This window comes from Canis aureus, chromosome 8 (assembly GCF_053574225.1).
Source record: "Canis aureus isolate CA01 chromosome 8, VMU_Caureus_v.1.0, whole genome shotgun sequence".
In the NCBI taxonomy this organism is placed as follows: domain Eukaryota; kingdom Metazoa; phylum Chordata; class Mammalia; order Carnivora; family Canidae; genus Canis; species Canis aureus.
Window position 1 is genome coordinate 75,150,437 of NC_135618.1, and position 18,888 is coordinate 75,169,324.

The 18,888-nt window shown below is 47.9% G+C and overlaps 1 protein-coding gene across 12 annotated transcripts in view; it reads left to right on the top strand.

The window, feature by feature from the left end:
• AUTS2 (activator of transcription and developmental regulator AUTS2) overlaps nucleotides 1-18,888 on the top strand; it is a 1,127,680-nt gene that overhangs the window by 982,834 nt on the left and 125,958 nt on the right. The window lies entirely within an intron of this gene.

Here is an 18,888-nt window from a genome sequence, read left to right on the forward strand (position 1 = left end):
AGGCAGGAAGAGGCCCTGGTGTTGGGCAGCCAGGGGATTTGGTTTCCTCTTGGTCCCTCACCACAGGCCGTGATTTCACAAAAGAGAAAGGGGGGAAGCCCCTGCTGGTTTCTAATTAAGCCCCTTTGCCTTTGCCAGTGTGCCCTGGGACCCGGGGAGGGTGCACATCCTGATTTCCCGAGCCTGGTCTTCCCCAGTCTCATCCTGGGCCTCCTGTCTCTGGCCTGTGTGCCTCCCGTTGAGCCAGCCTTCCCCTGTCAGTCTCCAGTTGTGAATCCCTCCCACCCCGTCCCCAGGTCTAGCTTATTCTTTCTACTCTCATGTCTCCCCCCTCCCTGCACCCGCCTCCGCTCCATCCATCACCCCTCCTCGCTCCTAAGAGTGCTCTCTAAATCCTATTGCCTTTTTATGTCTCTCTTGGGTTCTTCCTCCTGCCCTCTCCCGGAGCACACTTTTCCTGTGTTTTGAGCATCCCACAGCTCATGCCAGTAATAGCATCATAATAGCCACGGTTGGCTTTTACAGAGCGAACAGGCTTCTGTGGGCTCCCAAGGACACACAGCCCCACTGGTGACCCAAAACACACCTCCTTCCAGCAGCCAGCATCCCCCTGCCCCCCCCCCCCCCCGCAGGCACTTCCAAGCTAGTCCTTTGAGCTTTCCACTAGCCAGGCCACGCGTTCAGCCCTCTGTATTTGTGTAAAACGTATAAGCCAAGAGCAGTAAGGAAAACCCTATACCTTGAGAAAGAAAAGTCAGTACTGAGGATAATGGAAACTCACGAGGGCAGGAGCTTCAGGAGTGGCACCCCTCCCCCGTGGGGCAGGTGGTGAGAAAGTGAGTCCGGGGACGGTTGTGGGAGACAGACAGTGAAGCATATCTTGTGTGAATGTGTTGGGGGACCTAATGCAGAAGAAAGGTGTAGAACACCTTCGGGGTGAGGGTCCCACCAACTGCCCCGTTGTCTCAGCAGCATTCACTCACTCGTGCATTTATTCACTCTTCAGATGCTGGTTAAGCTGCTCTTGGCTAGCAGATGTGCAATGTCTGCTCCCTGATGGGCCCTCCGTATTGTGACGTTTTTAAGAGCTTATCTTAAAGGATATCTTTAGGACAAGGGGGGAATTTGAATATGAATCATACATTAGATAATGTGTCAGTTGAAATTTTTGAATGATGTTCTGATTCTTAGGAAATACTGTCTCCCCTTAACTTGAATGTCTACCAAAAGGACATGTCGGTTGTATGCTTACACACACGCACACAACAATGGAGCAAATGTGGCAGAATGTTAACAACTATGGAATATAGGTGAAGGGTGATGGGTATGCACCATGTTCTTTCTATGGGTTCGAAATGTTTTCAAAGCCATTTGTTTAAATGGCGAAAGGATGTGTATGGCTGTCTGCTATGTGACAGGACTGGGGGATGTGTGAGATGAGGCTAGGGAGGTGAGGGAGCGAGCCCTGCAGAGCACCCCTGGCAAAGACACGGCCCCTGAGGGAACTGCCCACCTGCTCGGCCACAGCGGACACCGTGATGCAGAGGGTTTGAGTGTCCCACGAACGCCACTTTCCACATGTCCACCTCCCCCTGCTCACACGCCGTGTGGTGAGCATGGCCTTGGTGATGACCTCACATGCTGGACGGGACCCTTTGGCTTTCAGCTGCATGGGTAGGAAGTGTGGCAGGCCGTGATCGGTACAGTGTGAGCATGCTGGAGCTGGCCCCATCGCCTTCGTCACCCAGAGTGTCACTGTGTCCTCACACAGTGAGGAAAGAGTACCAGGCTAGGGATAACACCCTGTGGGTCTGGGTGCTGGTTGTCCATCATCCCCTCTCATTCAGCATGGTGACCTTGTGACCTGAGCTAACCACTTGGCTTTTCTGAGACTCAGTCTTCCTCATCTGTGAAATGGGAATGAGTGCGCGTTCATCCCAAAGCAGTTATGAGGATGATGAGATAGACATACATAAAGGCAGACCGTGAGTTGCACATCACAGAGATACTGTTTGCTCTCTAGCCATTGGGCATCTCTGGGCAGCCAAGCGCAGTGGCATAGGGTCAGCCAGCCTGGCACCTGGTGCTGCTCTGCTGCTGAGTAGCTGAGCCCTGGAGCAGGTCACCAAACCCCGCACCCCTCTCTCCACCAACTGCAAAGAGGGAGGGAAGCGTTAGTGACCTCTGCAGTCTCATTCAGCTCAGAAAGAGCGTGATTCCAAGATGGAGAACGCTGATACCTAATGATTTCCACTTCCCCAGACACGAACAGTGCTTTGGTGTCTTTGGTGCCATGTGAGAAGTTGGCTTCTGCTGTCTGCTGGCCGGCCGCTGCTTGACAGGACAGCTTGTGTAAGCTCCTTTAGTGTCTGTGCCGCAGGGACATGGGCCCTTTCCAAAGATGTGACCCTCAGATGTGCCTCTTCTGTGTGCCCCCCCCCCATCTTTGTGATTTACCTTCTGGGCTGCCAGTGAGACTTGTGGAACGTTGTAAAGGCAGAGGGTTTCATGGCAATTGAGCTTCTTAGGAAAGTGCGCTGCCTATCAGAGGAGGGAGGTCAGCTCCTGCATATCCTAGGACCCTAGGAGAGGCCACCTCTTCCCTGCAGCCCGTGCCTCAAGCTTTCCAGAGCATTTCCGGAATCTCAGAGGCTGCAGGACCAGGTTCCCAAGCCTCGTGTGCCTTAGCAAATGTACATGACAGGGAGGGAGATGAAATTGGTCTTACAGGCTCTTGGCTGAGTTGTTCTCTTTCCTGGAGCATCCTGAGCTGGGCTTTGAATGCAGGATAAGGCTGGAGGGGAGGATCCCTGGGTGGCTCAGCGGTTTGGCACTGGCCTTTGGCCCAGGGCTTGATCCTGGAGTCCAGGGATCAAGTCCTGCATCGGGCTCCCGGCATGGAGCCTGCTTCTCCCTCTGCCTTGTCTCTGCCTCTCTCTCTCTCTCTCTCTCTATGTCTATCATGAATAAATAAATAAAATATTTTTTAAAAAAAGGCTGGAGGGGAGTCTTATGTATATACACACATCCCTGTGCCCTTGGGGGAGGATGACCGGAGAAGGTGATCGGTGGTTAAGGAGGAGGGAGATGAGAAGAGCATTGTTTAAACTTTTAGGTTCTCTCAGAGGACTCATGCTGGAGGCTGTTTCCGAGACTTTTTTTTTTTTTTTTTACGATTTTATTTATTTATTTATGAGACACACAGAGAGAGAGGCAGAGACATAGGCAGAGGAAGAAGCAAGCTCCACGCAGGGAGCCCGATGTGGGACCACAGGATCCCAGCTTGAGCCGAAGGCAGACGCTCACCCACTGAGCCACCTGGGTGTTCCTGTTTCAGAGTCTTCTGGAAACAGTGATTCGTGTTCTCTCAGTGTTGGCAGGTTTGAATTTCCCTGCCTGACGTGACAGGGCAGAAGGACCCGTCCACGCTGTCAGGTGACTGTAAGCCCAAGAGGGATGCTCCGAGAGACTTCTAAGGAGTGGTTGATGATGTGCCAGGTGGGCAGAGGCTGTGACACGCAGCACCCAGGTGCTTTCCAGCCTCGGTCTGACAGTGCCACCCAGGAAGCAGAGAGGTACAGGCCATCCTGCTTCCCTTTATGTGTTTGCCTCTGGAGTAGGGGCTGGGATCATGCCAGGGGACTGACGGCTCTCAGGAGGAAGGAATGGACTTGACCAAGTGGATTGTGGCCCTCTGTGCCCCTGCAGGTCCTCAGACTCAGATTCCTGAGGAAGAGACCACGTGGCCAGTGGGCAGCACCCTCTTGGTGAGGAGTGGAGGAGGCCGTAGGACAAGGAGGTGGCCCAGGGTGGGTGGAAAGCAGCAGCTTCACCTCCTTTCTTGAACTTAGAGGCAGAGTGTCTTCAAAGCGTGGTCCTACCCCAGCAGCTAGACATCACCAGGGAACTTGTTGAACGTGCAAATTCTCGGGCCCCACCCCAGCCCTACTGAATCAGACACTCTGGGAGTGGGGCCCAGCGATCTCTGTTTTAAGGTGCCCCCAAGTGATGCTGACATGCTATGAGAACCACTGCTCAAAGCGCTGACATTCATGTTGACCGTCGTTAATTCAGCTGGCATCCACGGGGCATAGTTAATCCTGGCAGCCCGGTGAGGTGTCAGCCACAGGTGTCAGGACATCTGGGTTTAAGCCCTCCTCTTCCATTTACCTCTTAAATGACTTTTGGAAAGCACTGAATTTGTTTGGACTAGTTTTCTCATCTATAAAATGGGAATAATCATACATGCTCTTTGGTTGTTGTGGGAATGAAGTTATATTGATGCCTACTAAAGTACTTTTCCATCCTACCATGTTTCATACATAAGATGGTATTATTTTCAACTTGCAGAAAGTTCAGGGAAAAAATGATGACTTCTATGTACTGAGCACCTCGCATTTTTCAGACAGTGGAAGGTGATCCCTATGTATTATGTCAGGTAACTTCTCTTATTATTCCAATTTTACTCAAGAGAAAGCGGAGGCAGAGTTTAAATAACTTGATAGAGCAGGACATCTAACCCACCTCAGCCTGATTCCACAGTGGCTTTGAGGTTTCACTGGGAGTCTCTGTTCTTAACGATTAATGCTTCCTGCAGGTGCTCAACCCTGGCTGTACCGTCACCTGCAGAGCTCTCAAAAATACTGAGTTTCTGTGTCCACTGTTTTGAGGTGGAGCTTGGCCATTAATATTCCTTTTACAGTGCCCGGGGGATGTGTAATGAACATGCAGATAAGCTTGAGAACCGCCGTGCATTGTACATATACCACCACCCTTACCTCTCAGAACAGTCACAGCAAATTCAAAGGTATGTAAGATGTAAAGAAGTGACACACAGCTTTGGCAAACCATGGGTGCTAGGTAAACGCTTATTAGATTTGTGAATTAAGGCTTTGAATTAATTATTTGAAAGGTAACATTCACTACGGTTTTAATAATTCAGATAACAGGTGTTCGCTTTAGAAAAGTTGAAGACTCCAGGAAACTGGTGGATATAATGGTACCCATGATTCCAGAACCCCTCCTTGTGAGGCCTGTAGGAGGTAGGGAAAGGTAGGCGTTGTTCTTCCCACATTAGAGGGAGAAAAGCAGCCCCCAGGGAGGCTAAGCAATTTCCCTAAGTAGGGATATTTGGGGGGTTGGTTTATATGGATAGTGGGCAGGGGGATAATAATGTAAATTTTGTACTTTGAGCTTTCGGGTAGAAAGGCAGATTCTGAAACCATTGTGTTGTATCTGCTGATTATGACAAAGGAGCAAATTCAGTCTCTTTGTTAACTCCCTGGCAGACTGAGTGCTTCCCAGTGCAATTTCCCTTCCCTCCTTTCTTTAGAAATTACCTTGATCTGCAAAGTGAGTCGGGCCCAGGTTCACATGCAGACATTTTCCATGGGATGGGGGTTGGGGGGGAGCCAAGGAAGCCACTATGACACTCGTAGCCTGCGTTCTTTCTTCAGGGGTCCGTAGACTCAAAAAATAAAGGCCTGAGAGTCTCATGAGTTGCCATGAAGTATTTTCCTGGATGAAGGGTTTGGAGGAACCTCCAGAGAGCCAGACATTCCTTTCCAAGATTCTCCATCCTCCTCCAAAACCCAGAGTAACCGTGAGACCGTGACCCTGATCACCTTCATGTTTAAAAACAATAAACCTACGCATCCAAAATAATCCCCCGCAACCGCACCCAAAGCACAGGACTCTGCAGCCTTTGTATGTGCCCCACCATAAAGCCGCTTCCCGTGACTTCCGAACAGCAGACCCCCGCCTGGGTGCCAGGGAACGGAGCTTCCCGTTCTTAATGGCCTGCAGCTGAAGCAAGTTCAAAAGTGGAGGACTGTAAACTTCAGAACAACTCCACACATGCCGCACACCACGGCAGGATGATTCAAGAGGCCAAACTTTGCCTCATCAAGTCAGAGAATTTTCTGCAAATGAAGTTTTCAAGAATTATGCCGTCGTTGGCATTACAGTATTACACACACGCCTGTTCCCGATCACTCACTGGAACTTATTCTGTAGTTAACCCCCCATAAAGGACTGTGCAGGCGAGCGTGGGCCTGTCACACACACATTATTTAGAAGCCCTTATTATTATTTTATTGCCAGTCCTTGACAGCTGAGGAAAAGCCAAGCGCTTTAATCTTTTTTTCCCTTTAGTTTACAGTGTAAGAGCTGCACGTTAGATGGATTTGATTAATATGGAACAGAGATGCAATTCTCTGTAAAATGTGCTGTACTTTAGCACCCTGGAAAACAAACTGCATCACAATGGCTTAAATCTCAGTCCATTGTATTATATAGACATCATAAATAATGGAGAGGAGGCAGATATTGCTGCAGGCTTCATCTGCATAACACATCTGAGCTCTCTGTAATGTGTTCGACTTGTCACTTTTAGTACAGAAGAGAGGCCATAAAGCTAACAGCTGACTAACACACATCAGCCCTACTTCCACTTCCAGGGGGGTGGATGCTCATTAAGCCATCTTAGCCCCGACTTTTAAAATCCATAACTCTTACAAATGTAAAAAAGTTGCCACAAAAGATTAAGCGCATAATATATGTCAAAGTATCATTTTTCACGCATCTCCCCCCCCGCCCCCCCAGCTCCTACTCCCCGCCGCCACCAACCACCACACCAAGATTCTGGTTTCTTTTATAGCCCTGACGCTAGAGGAGAGAAAATAAAAAATCTGTTTTTCAGATAAAACCAAATGAAATATCATCTTTTCGGCATCGATAAGGGACTACATGATCGCTTTAGAGCAGGGATCAAACGAGCTGACCCCAGGAGGATTGAAATCTTTTCCCCTCTCCCCCTCAGACCAGCTCCAAGAGAAACACAGGATCTGTCATCCCCACCTGGACCACACACGCAGGCAGGCCGTTAGGCTGGTCGGAACGGCCTTAATTACAGCCTTCCAGTTTTCCAGTTAGCTGCCTCAGTTTCCCTGTTGGAAACAGGGAGGGAAGAAGACCTGCCATTCCATTTCTGTTGGGTCCACAAGACCGAGCTCAGTAATGTCTGAGATTCCATCCGGCAGAGGATGCAGAGCTGCCCTTGTGCTCTTCCTTCTGATTGGTTTTCTTGTGTTTTAGAGCAAAACTTGAAAACATTACAGCACGTCCCCTTCTGTAATGATGGCTGAGCCTTTTTAAAGGGAACGAGGCTGTCAGGCAAAAGAAGAAGAAGGAAAGATATTTATGCTCTGATTTGGAGCAGATTGAAGCCCGTGGGATGCATTTTGCTGGCTAAGGGAGCATTGTGGTCTCTCCCCCAGGGAGTTTGTGATGTAAATAGGACATGGATGTAATGTCTCATGACATTCATCTCTTTAGAAAATATACTTTAAAACACTTTTCTTGGTGCCCATAAGAAAAATAAATGGTTGACAGTGGCTGGGATGCTAGAATGAAACAGGAAGTTTATCCTAGTGGTCATATTTCTCTCGAGGGAAAAAAAAGTTAGATCCCCAACACTTGAATCATTAAGAATAAGCTGAACCAACCTCTAGAAAATAAAATTACAGAAAATAAAAAAAAAAAATAAAACCTCTGCGTAAGGTAGGGAGACTGGCACACTTACCTAATAGAAGCTAAAAGTGGATGCAGAAGTCCCATGGTGCTCTAGGGTGGAAACACTGTTTACTTCTCTGATAATTACAGGACTGGTGTGCGTGTGTGTGTAGAAGACAGACCGACCAACGGACTGAGACAGAGAGGCTTTCATGGACACCAGCAGTGGCTGTGGGTGAGGCCTGAAAGAAGGCTTGGTTTCCTTGGATGGGAGTGTGGGCCTGGAACAGTGAAACACTCTTCCACAGCCACAATGACAATTTGTTTTTGTAGAAAGTCATCATTAAATTCCCATGTGGGCTGCAGGCATCGCTGCCACCTCAGAATTTTGTAGCAGCCACCTGGCAGGCCGCGCGAGCCCGGCCCCCACAGCTGGAGCCTGGTCTATGGTCACTTCCGGCCCACACCCTTCAGGACTTCCTGTCTGGGATCCCGGCCTCCAGGGTTTCCTCTCTTGCCCCTTCCACACCACAGCCAGCGTGGCCACATCTTTGCTCGGCTCCCAGGCTGCATCCAAACTCATCCACAACTGATTTTTGATCCCGCTCACTTGTGGTATTCCTGAACCACCTTCCATTGCTTGCTCCTGGATCCAGCCACGCTAGCCTTCTAGGTGTTCCTGTCATGCCCAAGACTTTCCTGACTCCATTCAGGCCATTTCTCTGGCTCAGAAGACTCTCACCTGCAAAAATGAAAGGCCTGTCCCTGTCCTTCAAAACATACCACGAACCCCACCACCTCCCAGAGACTTCTCAGACGCCTGCTTGAAATGCATCTTCTCCCCCATACATTTTTAAAATTTTAGACATACATGTAAATATGAGCTTTCAGACCAGATAACTGAATTAATCACGCTTCTCAGACGGAGCATGTGATCATCCTGGATCTACGGGAAGCCATTCTCTTAGTCTGCTCTTCCCACCCCAGGCCCCCAGCCTCATGTGGTGTTACTAGGTACTGTTACTTTGTGAGGGTGTTTGGCTCACAGAAGTGGTAACGTGCTGCAAATAGCAGTCTTTTCTTTCTATTTCACACGAAACATCTAAGATCTGTCCATGCTGCTGGGCGCCCATGTAGTTTGCCATTTCTTAGTGCTGCTGAGGACCCCAAAGTATGTGTTCCCCAGCAGAGGACAGCCAAGGCTCCCTTCACCTCCCCCCGGGACAACCACTACCACCATAATCCTCCCAAGTGTGTCCATTTGTGGAGTGCTCCAATAAGTTTGCTGAGATATGTCCCAGGAGATTTTGTGGGGTCATAAGACAAATTAATTTCAGTAGCTATTGCAGATTGCTTTCAGAATTGCTGTGAATGTCACCATCCACCCACAGTGTGAGAGCCTTTGTCCCCAGATGTCCTTGCCAGTACTTATTGTTATCCGCCTCTCTAGTTTTTGCCATCTGACAGTATGAAGTACTGTCACCAGTTGAGCATTCTTCTGAGTTTCCGACTTCTTACTGATTTGCGGAAGTTTTGGTGTGTCCTCAGTATGGGTCACTTGTGATTCTTAGACATTCAAGTCTTTTCTTCCCATTAATATCCATCAGCTGTCTGGAGTGACCTTTATTAAGCTATTCTCCATTCTCCTACAGTGAAATTTATACACTTTTTTGGTCTCACATGCAGGAGATCTGGTTTGAGAAGTCTTTCTCTTGCCCCAGTCCACAGATAGCTGTCTCTGTTCTCTTTTATGAAAACCTTCAGGTATTTTTTTCATCTTCAGGTCTTTATCCCATAAAACTTTGTACCTTCACCACAGCTTGACTTGAGTTTTATCTCCTTCTGTGTCCTCTGTCATATTTGGAAGCAAAACCATGTTATGTTCACCATCGAAGCCTCGGCCTAACCTCAGCCTGCCAAGCCCACTTACCTGTGTCCACACGGATGCCATGCCTTCCCTCCACTCTCAGCAAAAGGGGTGTCACTCCTGTGCAGACTCAGGCCTTTGTGCAGTGAGTTCCACATCGCATCCCACCCTTCTCCCCAGGGACCTCTCCTCTCTAGTGAGCTCTGTCTTCCTCTCAGCGCATACTCGTGCTTACATGTCCTGCGCTGCCATGTGAAAAAGCTATGCCACCCCCACTCCTGTATCTTCCTCCTCAGCCCCCTTGTCTCCTAGCCTCACGCGCTTGTCGTCCTTGCACTGGAGCTGGCTTGCCTTTGCCCTCATAATAGAGGTCTCAGTGATCCCCACTGGGACTTTACAACTGTCCTTCCGGATTTTTGTTTTATATTTTGTGACATTCTTCTCTCCTCATCTTCTCATCTCCCAACTCCCAGATCTCTTTCAATGACCTTGCCTTCCACGTTTTATTCTCACTTGCCCTGAGACACTTTATCCATATCCATGGTTTTCACTTTGGAGATGATGTTGATGCTTGCCTGGAGCATCAGGTCAGATCCATCTGTCCTATAGCCCATATGACAGTGTGTCCATCCTTGGAGTGTTGGATCCATGCATCCTCCAAGGCAGCATGGCATCTCACCACCACCACCACTGCTATCTCACGAGCACTGAAAATTAAAAATATGTCAGACTCAACTTTCCTTTCTTCCCAATCTGTGTGCCCTCTGCTGATTCTCTTGTTTTTAAATGACACCCCCAGTGTCCTCAGAGGGACTACTGGGAATTTTTCTAGACAGACTTTGAAATCCAAGAAGTTAACTTGATTATCAAGTAGCAATTTAATGTACCATCTCTGCTTTCCCTCTTTCCCTAAACCTTTTCCTGCTCCTCTATTCACATACTCACAATTCAGCCCGTTACCAAAGCCAGAAATCAACAAAAGTCCCAGACTCTTCCTTTGCCAAGTGCTCCATATTTTACCTCTTGAAAGATTGGCCCAGTCTGTCCCTTCCTCTTCACCAGAGCAGCCTCTGTGGTAACTTCCTTACTGGCCTCCCTCTCTCCACTGTCCTCCAACTTGGTTATTCTCAGACCTAAGTGTCGGCAGACCTGCTTGCAGAGTTTATTAATCACAGAGCACGGGCCACTACCCCAGAGCTTCTGTTTTGGTAAATCTCGAGCAGAGCCTGAGAATTTGCCTTCCTACCCAGTTCCCAGGTGATGCTGGGGCTGCAGGTTGGGAACTACTACTTCAGTCCATCTGCCATCCATCCACTGGTTCGTTCAGCAAGTAGTTATTGAGCACCAGGGCTGGGCACCGATCCCAGTGCTGGAGTTCAGCAGTGAACAAAACAAAGTCACTCATGGGAAAGGGCGGGCGTGGGGGCAGACAATGAACAAATTAATGGGTAACATGATGGTTAGAGTGATAAATGCCAAGAAAAAAACTAGGGAGGTTGAAGGGATAAAGGACCAGCAATGGGAAGAGGTATTTAGGAAAGGTTTTCTGTGTAGGCAGCAGTTCAGCAGGTGCCTGAAGGAGAGTTTCAAACATACAGAGGCAACTCTGAGTTCTTCTTGTTAATCATCCTAAGACACTGCCCCCACAGAATAAAGGCAGCCATGTCTGACTGCCAATCTGGGCTCTCCATGAACTGTGCCCCACTCGCCCATCCCTTCATCCCCTCTCACACCCAGGCTGACATGACCGCTCCCAGGTCCGCTTCCTGGCCTTTCCTGCCATGTCAGGGTGGTCACAGGGTAGTGTTTGTGTCATTCCTCCCGCAGAATATCCTTCCCCTCGTTTGCTTGTTTGCCTTATGCCCAGATGCAATATTTGCTTCAGGTACCACTATGAAACTTCCCCCAGTGTCTTCCTCCTCATTCTAGGAACGTTCATCCCAAAAAGTGTTCCGTGACCTCATGACATGTCTCGCTTCCATTTCCATATTCCTTGCCTGTCTCCATTCTGTATTCCGGGAAGATGTTGATCACACGATAGCCAAAAGCATTTCTCTTGCTCCTTGACTTCTCCAAGAGGCAGGTCTCTTGTGTTTCTTAATGCTGGTGGCTTCCGCCTTAGCTGAAGGAGAAAGTAAAGGCCATGGCCCAGATGGAGTATTGAAATCATCTCTGGATTTCTCTATCTGTCCCAGCTTCCTCTGTGTGCCATTACCAAGATAATTGAGTTGGAAGTAGCAACATTTCCTTCATCTTCCTTCCTTCAGGCTCACAAGCATTCTTCACCCAAAGGGAGGGAGATTAATTGACTTCTTTTATCTTCCATTCAAATGAGGCTTTCATGTGAATCACCCTTGAGTCTTCCCCCCCAAACCCAGCCCTCCTAATCTCCCCTTGTTTGTTAGGGGCCAGGAGTAAAAAGGACAACACCACACACTCCACAGAGCCCCACGACCTCACCAGGTCCCCCTCTTCCCACTTCCCCTCCAAACGACTCGGACCTGGCATGACAACAGCTCGAGCAGGGAATGTCACAGGGGGGCGAGGCAGATCCAACCGGAAGCCGCACCAGCCACTGAACTCGCCACACACCGCCAGATGGTCTGGTGCAGCAACAGCCTTTCGGAATTAATAACTCTCCCTCCAGAGGGCCAGCTTCATTCAGGAACCGTTTCACATTTTCCAGCTAAGTGTGGTTTTTTTCCCATAGTGTTTTCTGGCCGCTCTGTTCTGGGGAGACTGCGGGGCCTGCTCACCATGGCAAGAGAGATGTCTCTTGCTCCCTCCACCTTTCTTTGCCTTTGGCTTCTGACAGTGCAGCTTTTAATCTAGAAATTATGGTAACTTGTATGTGCATTTTGAGAGTATATCATTGCTGCATTTAATTAACGGTTATTAGCGTTAGCGTACTGTGCTGTATTCTATGTCACAAATCATCAAGTCTCCCAGAGCAGTTATAGCAATTAAGAACTCCATCACACCTTCTGTATAGTCATTTGGTACTTTTCCAGGTCTTTTCAAAACTGGAAATTACTAATCAAATCATTTCTGCTCTGTGCCTCGGTATCGTTTATTCCATTCCTAATGATGTGCGACTTTTTTTTCTTTGGCCGTTAACAGAGGCATCCTTGCGTCCAACCCATTTCACACCACCGTCATGCTTTAGCGAGGCGATAATGAACTTGCAGGAGGAAATGCAGGCTTTGGTTCTCTTTGCAGAGCACTCTTTCCTCTCCTGCTGGTGGGTGATTGAATTTTGAAACTGTAAAATGCATCGACAGACCTACAAACCTGACTTGCCAGAGCCACAGCCATCATGGTTTACCTTCAATTCAGAGCTCAGTGCGACTCCTGCCTCATCAATTTGTCATCCTTCTAAATGGAAACTAATTACTTCCCGGGGAAAGATCGCGGGCACATCCCAGCCTCGTGGCGGCGGCCCTCCTCGGTGAGGTGAAGGCAGAGGCCGCAGGATCTCACCAAAGGGGCCATTCCCTCTCTGCCTAAATAACTGTCGGGAAGAATTTTTATTATTTCTGGCAGCCGTGAGCCTGCCGGCACATCCACTGAGGTCAGCCGTCAAGAGCGCATCTCACGTAATAGGTCACCTGGATGGACCTGAGTCAAAAGTCAGGGGCCATTCAACTGCCAGGTTTCTCCAAAAACACGCTGGCAGACTTCTGATGGTGTTTAGACGAAGACGAGCCAGCCTGCTGGCAGTGCGGCCCACCGCCTCCGGCCCCCCGAGGGGATTCTCTCCTTCCCCGTGCCCAAGAACGCTGGCCTGGAAGCATCGCTGGAATGACTGAATCACGGCCATCCGTGCAGCATCAAACAGACTGTGCCGCTGACAGCTGTAGGCAAGATTGACTTAGATCCGGTGCCAGGAGATCCGGGCCCGCGGGACTGCCAAGGCCCTGGCTCAGGGTGGTGGCGCTGGGGCCGGGCCAGGCCAGCCAGCTCGGAGGCTGTTGAACAATCTGATCAGAGGAGGCCTTGCCAGTTCCCCACCTTTGCCCATTTTGGATGCCGTCTGCCCAGGCCATGTTAAGCTGTCAGGCTGGCTGAGCGGTTTGGAACTCGGGCCGATCCCACCACCTCTGGGTCTGGGCTGAGCGGCACGGTCTTTAGCCTGGCCCTTGTGCTGCTCATTCTTGGACATCCTCCCAGCAGAGGTCAGACAAGACAGAGCAGAGAGGCTTATGGGCTTCAGTGGCCGACGGGGCGACGGGGGGGGGGGGGGGGGGGGGGCGGCGGGCATTGGACTGGGGTTGTGTTGGGGAACGTGTCCTGGCCCCCGAGCTTATGGAGAGAAGCCCCAATCCCCAAAATTGCCCATCCCAAAACTCACTTCTGCTTCAGGACTTGTTCCTCAATCTTACCACAGGGCAGTGGAGCTGTGGAAGCTCTGGACGGCTGGGTGGAGTGGGCCATCTGAGCTGGGCTAGGCCCCCAAACTCCTCCAGGCCTTGGCTCTTTTCTTTCTGCCACCATTGACTATGCTTGAACGAGATGGCTTTGAAATATAATAAAACTCAGAAAAAGAGTTACTCCAACTTGATCAACTCCACTTCTAAGTAAGAAAGAGTAATGGCTCCTTGAAACTGATGCTGCCTGTGCAATACCCTCTCTCTTACCCTCTCGGCAAACTCAAGACAAGGCATGTGGGGTCACGCTGTGTCTCTTCTGCTCTGTGCCATGTTTTCTGGGACTTGTACTTTAGTAAACAGGCAGGGACGACTCAGTGGGAGAGGAACAGATTTTCTCCATTTTACCGGTCTCTCACTACCTCGCCCGCCCACCCACTCACCTGCCTTCTCATTCCGCCTCCCCATGCCCTGCTGCTAGCATGCCAGCATTGAGATGACACAGGAGATACAAGGACTGTGCTGCGTGTGTGTGGAATGCACACTCTCTTTGGAACCCAGACCATCCTATGTGTCCTAGCTCCAGACAGCATGGCAGAAAAAAACAGGGTTTTAAGAATCCACTCTACTTATTAGTTTCATCGCAGTTCGAGCCTGCCAGCAGTTAGCCAGCCATTCAGGAGGTGTCACTGTGGCCTGGTGGAGTGTCAGGAGACTATCGATGGCTGAACAATGCTTGCATGTGTCTTGAGCATTGGTTAACCCAGGGAAGCACTCGGCTTCCCTTTGTCTCCCATTTTGTCATTCATATTGTGGCAATAATGATAGTATCTACCTCCTCTAGGGCTCTGGTAAGAGCTAAATGAAGGTAAGCACATGAAGAACCTAGAGTAGTTTCTACTCTGCCCTAAGCCCAGGATGAAGATGAGCAGCTACTGTTAAAATTGGTGTCATCATAATCACCCCCACTGAATGATCTCCATTTCCTGCACCCCATGGTCTACCGGCTCACCAAGGCATTCCACCTCCCCAGACCTCAGGTTCCTCATCTGCAGCGAGAGAGAGAGGACACCGGGCTGAGCCTTGAAACAGTGCTTTCTGGTCTGACGGTCCTGAAGGGTCTGTGATGGGCTGGCGGGTTCGTCATCCGTGTGTGTAGCACTGAGAGTTGCACTATCTTGAATAGAATTTTTATACTCAGATCAGAAAGGACGAGCACAATAGAATGTTCAGATGGGGAAACATGACACACAAACTAGGAAATTGCTGAAAGGGATGGAAAGAATATTTGGAAAGAATCGATAGGACAGTGTGCTAAAATGAGCTTATTAAGATATTCCCACTGCATGAAGGATTAGAAGGCCTCTTTTGAGGAATATAGAGAGTTTAGATCCATTTTGAAATTAGGGACATACCTTTCCCTATTGACCTAAATCTCTGATGATGTATATCTCAATTTGAGCTTACAAAAAGCAGTAAACATATCAAAGCAAGATGAAGAAACACAGCTTACACAGAAGCGTGAATGGTGGTATGTGGGGGTGAGTCATCAGAGATTACCTGTGTGTCACATTTCCCATAGCTTAACAGTGTGCCTCAACTCTGTGGCACCTGGGTTCTTAGCATGTTCACAATCAGAAACTTTGCAGGCACAAGTAACAGAACTAAAATGGCTTAAAGAGTAGGAGAATTAATATTCCCAAACAGGGCTTCAGAGGGTAAGTGTATTGGGGCACTAGATTAGCTACTCTTCTCTTATCTTTCTCATCATGGTTTCAAAATGACACTGCAGTTGCCAGTCACCATTTCCCTGAGAAGCCACACTCGCAGAGAGGAAGCAAGGTTGGGGGGGGGGGGGTGTTTTTCCTCATGTATCTCTACCTTTTTATGAGGAAGAAATCATTTTCCAGAAGGCCCACAGCAGACTTCCTATCAGGTCTCATGGACTAGAACTGGGTCCTATCCCTGCTCCTAAAGCAGTCACTGGTAAAGGCTAATAGGATTTCCAAGGTTGGTCTTTGCCTCTGTAATGGAGGAAGGCTATGCAGTGCCATCCAGGACCCGAACAAAATTTGGGTTCATTAAACTCAAAGGCACTTGACAGGGGCAACCACCAGGGTCTGCCTGGGACCTTCAGGGTCATTGATTCCGACCAACTGCTTCATAGATTAGGAACAGACAAGACATTGAACCTCTGTGAACCCCAAGGATGTGAAGCGATTAGTAATAGCCCTACAACTAGAACCTCTTTCTTCTTACTGTCATCCCCACTCCGGGTTCCTTCTGGCATTATTTTCCATTTCAGATGGTTCACATCAAACGCGTAACAATGACACATTTCAGTTGGTACTGTCACCACATAAATTAACTGTGCCAGCTAATTGATAGGTGACCTGGGTTTGAATCAGGGGAACAGGGATTCGTGTTGAGTACATGGCTAAGGACTGACTAGAGGAGTTCAGTAAACAGGATAGGGGAGGAAGTTTAAATGGGGTGATGATAATGATGATGGTAATGATCATAACATTTATTGAGCACTTACTGTCTCCAAGACCAAGTTCTAAGCTCCCTAAAATATTGTAGCTTATTTCATCCTCACAAAAGCCCTCAAGATGCAGTTTATTAATAAAATCTATACATATCTTGGGACGCCTGGGTGGCTCAGGCTGTTAAGTGTCTGCCTTCAGCTCAGGTCATAATCCCAAGATCCTGGGATAGAGTGCCACATGGGGCTCCCTGGTCAGCAGGGAGTCTGCTTCTCCCTCTCCCTCTGCTCCCCCCACCTTTGCTTATGTTCTCTCTTTCCCTCTCTTTCTCTTTCAAAATAAATAAGATCTTCTAAAAATATATATGTATGTTTTGGGGATGCCTCATGGCTCAGTCAGTTGAGCAGCTCTTGGTTTCAGCTCAGGTCATGATCTTAGGGTACTGGGATGAAGCCCCAAGTCAGGCTCTGTTCTCAGCACTGAGTTTGTGGGATTCTCTCTTTCTCTCTCTCTCTTCTCCCCACCATTCATGCACTCTCTCTCTAAAATAAAAATCGTTTTAAAACCTATATATATTTATATGTATATAAATAAACTTTATATATAAGGATAAGGAGATAAATAGTTCACTAACTTATCAAGGTCATGCAGTCAGTGAGTAGTAAAGCTAGACCCAGGGAGCATGGCTCACAGTCTCCACTCGTGCTCATTTATGTCAGCTTGGCTTCATGTAAGCAAACTCATGAAATAGGAAAGTGCAGGGCTTTGTGAGGGGACTTCTGTATCTTGATTTAGCTGACAGGAGGATTTATATACAGCAAGATGTCATGGGAGATAGGGTAGGCAAAATTTTCACTAAATTCCCAAGTACCTAGAACTTGGTCTGGCCATCTGGATCCCGGCAAACACTGACGAACACATATGTGCACAGACAGGACACAAGCAGTGTTGATGAGCATGGCTTTTCCCTCATACTTTTGTTCTTCCATTTTGGAAGTAAGGGATGTTCATGTGTATCCGTAGGCAGTGAAGGCATCGCCAGATTATTATCTAAACACAGGGAATTAATGAGCATAAGGTCTTAGATTTATCAATTCTGCTAAAGATTGAGTACCCAAGTTCATATGAAAGACCACATCAAGATATCCCAAATTAGGAAAGGAGCCAAGTTATAGAAAACTGGAGCAGGCCCGAATTTAAGGGATGGTTTTATTGGTGGTACTTGTTTTGGTAGTCTGTAGTTCCCTCTCGGATACTTAGATCTTTTTTGACTCTTGGCAGCGGTGGAGTATTTTGTGGTTGTTGGATATGTCTGGCCTGACATCCAGATTCCTTTCTCTAGCGTAGATACCCTTAGTATAGTTCATATAACAACGTTCCTGTTTTATCTAAATAAAATGTTTAACATTTAAAAATAACATTATTGGGACGCCTGAGTGGCTCAGCAGTTAAGCGTCTGCCTTTAGCTCAGGGCATGATCCTGGAGTCCCAGGATCGAGTCCCACATCAGACTCCCTGCATGGAGCCTGCTTCTCCCTCTGCCTGTGTCTCTGCCTCTCTCTCTCTTTCTGTCTCTGTCTCTCATGAAGAATTAAAGAAAATCCTTTTTAAAAAAACATGATCACTCGTGCTTTTGTATTTCTTCCTTAGAAATCTAACTAATATACTCAATATATTTTAAATGGCTTCTGACAAATGCTTCACACTGGATACCTGGTTCTAATACTAATTCCAATACTTTGGTCTGTGAGCTTGAGTGAAGTACATTAACCTGTAGGATTCTCAGGTCCGTCTAGTCTTCCCTCTTGCCAGATGCCCTCTTGCTTGCCATTGTCAGTTCAAATCCTACCCCTCTCTGAAGGCTCATTTCAAATGCTACTTCCTGAAGCTCTCCTTGATATTAATTACTTCCTCTTCATTTCCGCCAAACTGGCAATAATCCACTGACATTATGTCCTGTCCTCTTGAAGTGTATGCGTCTTGAGATCCACGATTATATCTGGTATCTTCACTTACCTTTGCATTCCAGAATGCTTGCCCACAGTAGGTACTCACATGTTGAAAGGATGAATAAATCCTGAGATCATGGATTGGATTTGTTTCTCTGAAATCACCAATTTAGATCAGTGGTTCTCTTCCAAGGTGTTGGTCCCACTGGGGCATTGTAATCAGTTGTAAGTGTGTTGTAGTAATTGGTTATCAGCAATTGTTAAGGCTTGGAAATTTGCAAACTATTTACTGTTTTTATAAATTAGAATGATTCCCTTCAGTAATATCCTTTAATGATGATAATAATATTATCGCCCTTCAGTGCTAATGCCTCAACACGACTTTCTCCCTTGCACTGTGATTTGTTTCTTGAATTGAAGAGAAAGAGTGGAATTAGAGTCAGGACCCAGGTAATTATATGTAATCCACAGCCTATCTTTTCTGTGCCACAACCCATAATAAGCTAGAAATCATTGTTAATGGTTATAGAACTATGGAATTACTGCAGTGCTTTACTACTCTGCAAGATATGGGAGCGTTGTCAGAATGAACATTATCTGTCAATTTAGGAAAAGAATAACCATTATTTTAAACCAGGGTCAGCAAACATTTTTTGTAAAGGGCTAGATAGTAAATATTTGGGGCTGTGAGGGCCATGCAGTCTTTC